This window comes from Lipotes vexillifer, unplaced genomic scaffold (assembly GCF_000442215.2).
Source record: "Lipotes vexillifer unplaced genomic scaffold, Lipotes_vexillifer_v1.1 scaffold422, whole genome shotgun sequence".
Classification (NCBI taxonomy): domain Eukaryota; kingdom Metazoa; phylum Chordata; class Mammalia; order Artiodactyla; family Lipotidae; genus Lipotes; species Lipotes vexillifer.
Window position 1 is genome coordinate 2,827,416 of NW_006779087.1, and position 6,135 is coordinate 2,833,550.

A 6,135-nucleotide genomic window follows, 5' to 3' on the forward strand; every position below is an offset into this window, starting at 1 on the left:
CGGCGTTAAGAGTGTAAGGTCCATCTATTGTCCCCATAGCAACTAGTGCATAATAGTGTTCAGTAAAGATTTGTTGAATAGTGGGTAAACTCTTAACTTGCAAATCAGTCCCTGTCCACCAGCCACTAACCCCCTCCCCACCCCACACACGCAGGCTTCATCGTGGAGCCTCAGCTCTTCACAGGGCATGGAAGGTCCTCCTAGTGCAGGGGTGCTGTTCCATGACTCCTCCCACTTCTCCCGAGACTCCTGCCCTCACTTTATGCTCTTGTAACAAGTCACAGGTATGCTACAGTTTCCAGCCTCCATAGCTTTGTCAGGCGGTACCCACCCAATCCTGTCCAGGAAGTGTTTCTGACCCATCACTACCACTACCACCACGAGTCAGAATCTTTTCTGGGCATTCTTGAGATAGCCTACGCATCCTCCATCGGGACACTTATCTGGAAAGTAACTAATTCGAGGATTTAGTCAACATTTACTCAGTGTCTTCTATGCGTACCAAATACTGTGCCAGATGTGAGAACATAAAAATTTTGACACGGTCCCTCCTCAAGCAGCTTTATCCAGTTGTATTTTCAAATGATCCATTTTTGAGCTTTTCCCACCCTGTACTGTGGGCTCTCCAGAATGGTAGCTGTGCTTAACCATTTCTGTATCCTCAGTACCACGTGGTGTCTGCACAGAGTAGGTGTGTAATAAACGAACTAGAGTGCGAGGGGGTGTCGGGACCTCCAAGGGCCAAGAGGGCTGGGGTCGGTGAGCCCTGGGGCAATGCCCTAGAGCCCCCATGTCCAGGTACACCAGCTGTTTCTCTTGGAGGAGGCACTGCTTTGCAGGGTCTGGCCTTGGGCTTGCTTTGCCTCCTAGAAGTCCTGGGTATGCCCTTAGCCTGAGCCCAAGGACGCCAGGGGGCCTACGTCCCTTGCGCTCTGGTGCATTTTCAGTAATTTTGCTCAGCGCATTCAAGACCTCAGGAAGTTGTGGGTCACAACCTCTCATGGGCATCTCCATATAGCTTTTTCAGCAAGATGTTCCTTCGTAGTTTTCTGTGTCCCAGTTTATGATGAGCTGTCAGAGTTTGGAGATTGACAGATAGATGGTGGCAGACAAAGGATCCCTTGTGACCTGAAAGACTGGAACACACTGTGTCCACACCCTGCCCTCTGTCCACTTTCCTTCCGTCCAAGGATGGAATACACGTACGATCCTAGCTCTGGCCAGCAAGGGCTGCTGTCCAGGTTCTGAGCAAAACTTCCCCTTCAGCCCCCCTTTCCTCCATGCATACGTCTATCATTCATTCACTCACTCATTCAACAAACATATGAGCCCTTCTTTATCCCTCATGATTCAGAGCTCTGGGGATATAAGTCAGCCCCAATTCTGAGCCTCTAAGAGCTCAGAATTGCAGGCTTTTCATCTGGTGGCCTCAGTGCCCAGCACATGGCGGGCCCTTGCAGTGCCAGTGAGTTAACAGGAGTCCCACAGTCATGTTTTGCTGAAGGAAAAGAAACACCCACAGAGCCACACCCATGGCTCCAGCAGACCTGGAAGCCCAAGCATTCTCCAGAGGGCTCCCCACATCCTGCTGCCCCCAAGAAATCCTCTGGAAACCACGTATCATCGTTTTAATACTGTGTAATACTTTCTTTTAAAATACAGTCTTTTCTGAGGTAGACAGACCAAACTGCAGAGCATCGTCAGACAGGAGATAAATACGTCCATGTACAACACGCATCAAAATGAGGTAGAAATGGTTACAGCTGGAGGAGAGGACCCCAACCCCAATCTGGGCAGAGGAAGGAGGAGGACGGCTTGCCCTCCCCCCATCCCTGCCCCTGGATTCTTTGGTATGCCCCCCTCAAACACTGCCAGAGCTGGACCTGCCCTTCCCCACCCGCCGCAGTGCCCATGAGGTAGGTGCTATAGACTGGAGGCTGTCTCCTTGTGCAAAGCTCCCCAAGGCCAGGAGAGGAGGCAGTGGGGGCCCTGGGTCCTGGTCAGTGAGCTCTTCCCCCAACCCCCAGAGCTGCCTGCCTCTTGAAGGGAAGGCTGGGATCCCAACCCCACCTCCCCAATGCCCTCCACCCCCCCCCCCATACACATATACCCACCTGAGAGGCCCTGCTCACTCCCTGCTCCCTGCAAAGGCCTTTCAGAGCCAAGACCCTGCACCCACTGCTTCTGAGGCACCAAAGCCCTGCAATCAGCCAGCTCCAAGAAGTGGAAGGCCAGGGACCAAGGGGGGGAAAGGGGAAAACAGAGCAGCTTTCTTGTTAGCACTCCTAAGCCAGCACAGGCCCTTAGCACCTTGGCACCTGAAATGTGCCCCACGGACTTCCTTCCAGCTAGTAGTGGGAGGTGGTACAGAGACTGCAGGAGCTGTAAGGGTGGCAAGGAACAGGAAAGGCGGCTAGGGTGGGAGAGAGAGTTGGGGTGACAGCTTGTCCCCCCACCTTTAAACCAAAGGTCAGAGTTGTGAAATGGGCTCCCTGAGGGGGAGGGGCGAAATGCCAAAGCCCCATCCAAGGAGAGCTGGTGGGAGGAACCCCCCCCCCATACACATATACACACCTGAGAGGACCTGCTCACTCCCTGCTCCCTGCAAAGGCCTTTCAGAGCCAAGACCCTGCACCCACTGCTTCTGAGGCACCAAAGCCCTGCAATCAGCCAGCTCCAAGAAGTGGAAGGCCAGGGACCAAGGGGGGGAAAGGGGAAAACAGAGCAGCTTTCTTGTTAGCACTCCTAAGCCAGCACAGGCCCTTAGCACCTTGGCACCTGAAATGTGCCCCACGGACTTCCTTCCAGCTAGTAGTGGGAGGTGGTACAGAGACTGCAGGAGCTGTAAGGGTGGCAAGGAACAGGAAAGGCGGCTAGGGTGGGAGAGAGAGTTGGGGTGACAGCTTGTCCCCCCACCTTTAAACCAAAGGTCAGAGTTGTGAAATGGGCTCCCTGAGGGGGAGGGGCGAAATGCCAAAGCCCCATCCAAGGAGAGCTGGTGGGAGGAAGAATACGGCTCTCAGGAGGAAGGGAGCCCAAGCCTGGGCTTCTGGGGGAAAGTTTGGGTGGGACTGAGAATAAACCCCCAATGTTTACTCAGGGGAACACAGCCTGCCCACCTCTTTCACCCCCTCATAGCCCCTGGAGCTCTAGACCTAGGACCCTACGAGAATGGGAGAGGTACAAGTCCCCACAGAACCTTCTCCTGTAAAGGATGCTCATTCACCCCTCCTCAGGGCCTCCCAGCAGGCCCGGGAGGCGGAGTCTGTAGCCAGTTTTGTGCCCAACCACTTGTGGCCAGACTATCTTCCCTCCCAAGGAAATCTCCTTAGTGTGAGTTACAGGAGACCTCTGCCTAGAAAAGGGCCAGGTGGGGTGACCTTGCTGGGGACTTTCTGCCTGGGTCATCTTCCCATCTGGGCCCTCTCAGCCTACTTTCTGGGTCTGGGGCAGGCAGTAGACAAGGGCATCCCAACTCTGGATAACCAACCTTCCACAGAAAACACCCCACTAAGCTGAGGGGTGGGCCCAGCAGGAAGGGAACAAGACCTACCTCCTCCCAAATTCCACAACCCAATTCTCCTCACCCCTACCTACAACCTTGGGCCTGAGCAGGAAGCCCTAGCAATACATTCTGCTTCTGCCCCAAGAAGCACAGAGGTTTAAGTGTGGCCTCTGAGTCTTCCTCTCCCCTTCCCCACTCAGAAAGGTCTCACTATCTGAGTCTTCTGGGAGAACCTGCTTCCTTGGGAGTGAAGGAGTAGGTGGGGACACACACAGGAGAGCAGCCAAAATCTAACATTCTTTCTGAGGTCAGTTTCTTCCTGAGTTGTCAAAAGAAAAAGAAAAACAGCAAATTCTACACATCTTACAAAAATAAGAGGCCTAAAATATTAAACAAGCTACATTTCTGGGATTTCCCCCCTCAAAAACAAAAAACAACAAAAAACCCTTCTTTGGGTGGTTCTTTTTTTTTTTTTTTTTTTTTTTTTTTTTTTTTCTTGCTTGACTCCCACAGACCCAAGGTTTCAGCTGGGTGATGGATACGGGGTGGGAGGTGACTCCCTACCCCTCCTCTTCAGCCCCTAAACCTCCAGATCTCCTGAAAGGGACACTGCAGACTTTGAACGTGAGGGACAGAAGGCAGGGAGAGGGACCAAGAGACAAGAGAGGCTGGAGAGCAAGGGATGGGGACAGAAGCACAGAGGGTGATAGATGGAGAGACAGGGGAGGGAGAAGCAAAAGAGAAACAGGGCCGGCGCCGGGGGGCAGGGTGGGGCGACGGGGAAAGAAAACTACGCGAACACAGAGAAAGGGGGAAGTGGAGGAGGGGGAGGGAGCCATTCAGAAAGCAAGGAGACAAAAGGATTGTGGCGAGAGAGCAGGAGTTCCTTCGGCCCCGGGCCGACCGTCCGCGGGGCGGAGATGGCGAGCTTCCCGTCCACAATAAATACGAAAAACCTGAGTACACAGCGCATACGGCATCTATCTGCCTAGCAGAAGCATTTTCCTTCCCACGAAAAAAAAACATCCACCGGCAGCCCCCTTCTCTCCCCCACCCCATATCCCTCACTCCGCAAAGACGTCCCTCCCGAACAGAGGGCCGGGGACGGGGGCGGCGGCTCCCGCGGCCTCACGGAGCGCCTTCAGTGTCCGAAGCCGTACATTTTGTCCCACTCCACGAACGAGTCCAGCTCCTTGGGCGAGGCCCTAGGGCCTACCTTGGCCAGCGCCGCCTCCAAGTCCTTGTAGGAGAGGGGGCGCTGCAGCCCCGGGAGGCCCGCCCCGGCCGCCGCCTGCTGGCACAGCTGCCCCAACTCGCCCCCGGAGAAGCCCTGGGTGCCCTGCACCAGGGCCGCCAGCTCCCGCTCGCTCAGCGCGCAGCCCTGCTGGGCCAGCGCCCGCTGCAGGATCTGCCCGCGGGCCGGGCCGTCGGGCAGCGTCACGTAGAAGCGGAGAGCGAAACGCCGGCGAGTCGCCTCGTCCAGGGCCGCGGGCCGCGAGGTGGTGCCCACGACCAGCACGCCGTCGGCTCCCGCACCGCAGCCGCCGTCCAGGCAGGCCAGGAGCGGCGCCTGCAGCGCGCCCGCGGCGCTCGTGCCGTCCTCCCGAGCCGACAGCAGCGCTTCCAGCTCGCTGATAAGAAGCACCGCGGGCGGGCGGCAGCGCGCAGCCGCGAAGGCGGCCTGGAGGAGGCGCGTGCCCTCGGCGGAGCCCGGCGCGGCCAGCGTGGCTCCGCGCAGGCGCAGCAGCGTGGCGCCCAGCTGCGTGGCGAGGCAGCGGCCCAGCAGTGCTTTGCCGGCGCCCCGCGGCCCAAAGAGCAGCACGGTCCGCGGCGGGCGCGGGCTGCCGGGGTAGGCGGGCGGCCTCAGCAGGGGCCACACCAGCTCCTCCTCCAGCGCCGCCTTGAGCGCGCCCTGGCCCGCTACGTCCGCCCACTGCACCGGCGGCCCGCAGTCCACCATCTTGCTGGTCACCAGCTCCAGGGCCCCCGGGTCCACACCTTTGGGAGGCTCCCCGGACGGCACCGCGAAGGCCCCGCGGGGAGCCGGCGCCGGGGATCGCTCCGGAAACTTCTCAAAGGGCTCGAGTTGCGGGCCGTAGACGGGGGAGCCCAGGACCTTGAGGGGGACGCCGCCACCGTACTTGCCTGATGCCTCCTCCGCCGCTCCCGGCGGCTTCGCCCGGAACCCGTTGCCCCGACACTCGCCATTGTCCGCGGCGGGGTAGGAGGCGCCGTCGGCCGCCGGGGCCTTGGCGGGCTCGAAGGCGTATTTGCGGTAGCGGCCCTCGGCGCCTTCGTCGGCCGCCTTGCGCTTCAGCGACACTCCTGCCTCCGAGGCCCCCTGGAAGCCGTAGGAGGAGGGCGGTGGCCGGGACGGGGCGGCTGTGGGCAGGGGCGTGGGCGCCGCCAAGCCCGAGGTTAGGTAGGGGGCCGGGGGCGGGGCGGGCGGCGGCGGGAGGGTCCCGTAGCCCGGCTGCGCGGCGTAGCCTCCCGCTGGGTAGTTGTACAGAGACCCAGAGGGGCCGTAGCCCGGCGGGGGCGGGGGCTGCAGGAGCGCGGCCGGGGGAGGCGGGGGCAGCGCGGCGCCGGTCTGCGTACAGTAACCGGGCGCCAGGGACCCCCCGCCGTAG

The 6,135-nt window shown here is 59.3% G+C and overlaps 1 pseudogene; it reads right to left on the reverse strand.

Annotated features, from left to right (window-relative positions):
- Positions 1 to 4,646: 4,646 nt before the first annotated feature.
- LOC103085690 (putative fidgetin-like protein 2 pseudogene) lies at positions 4,647 to 6,134 on the reverse strand (annotated as a pseudogene).
- Between the last annotated feature and the right edge of the window lies 1 nt (position 6,135).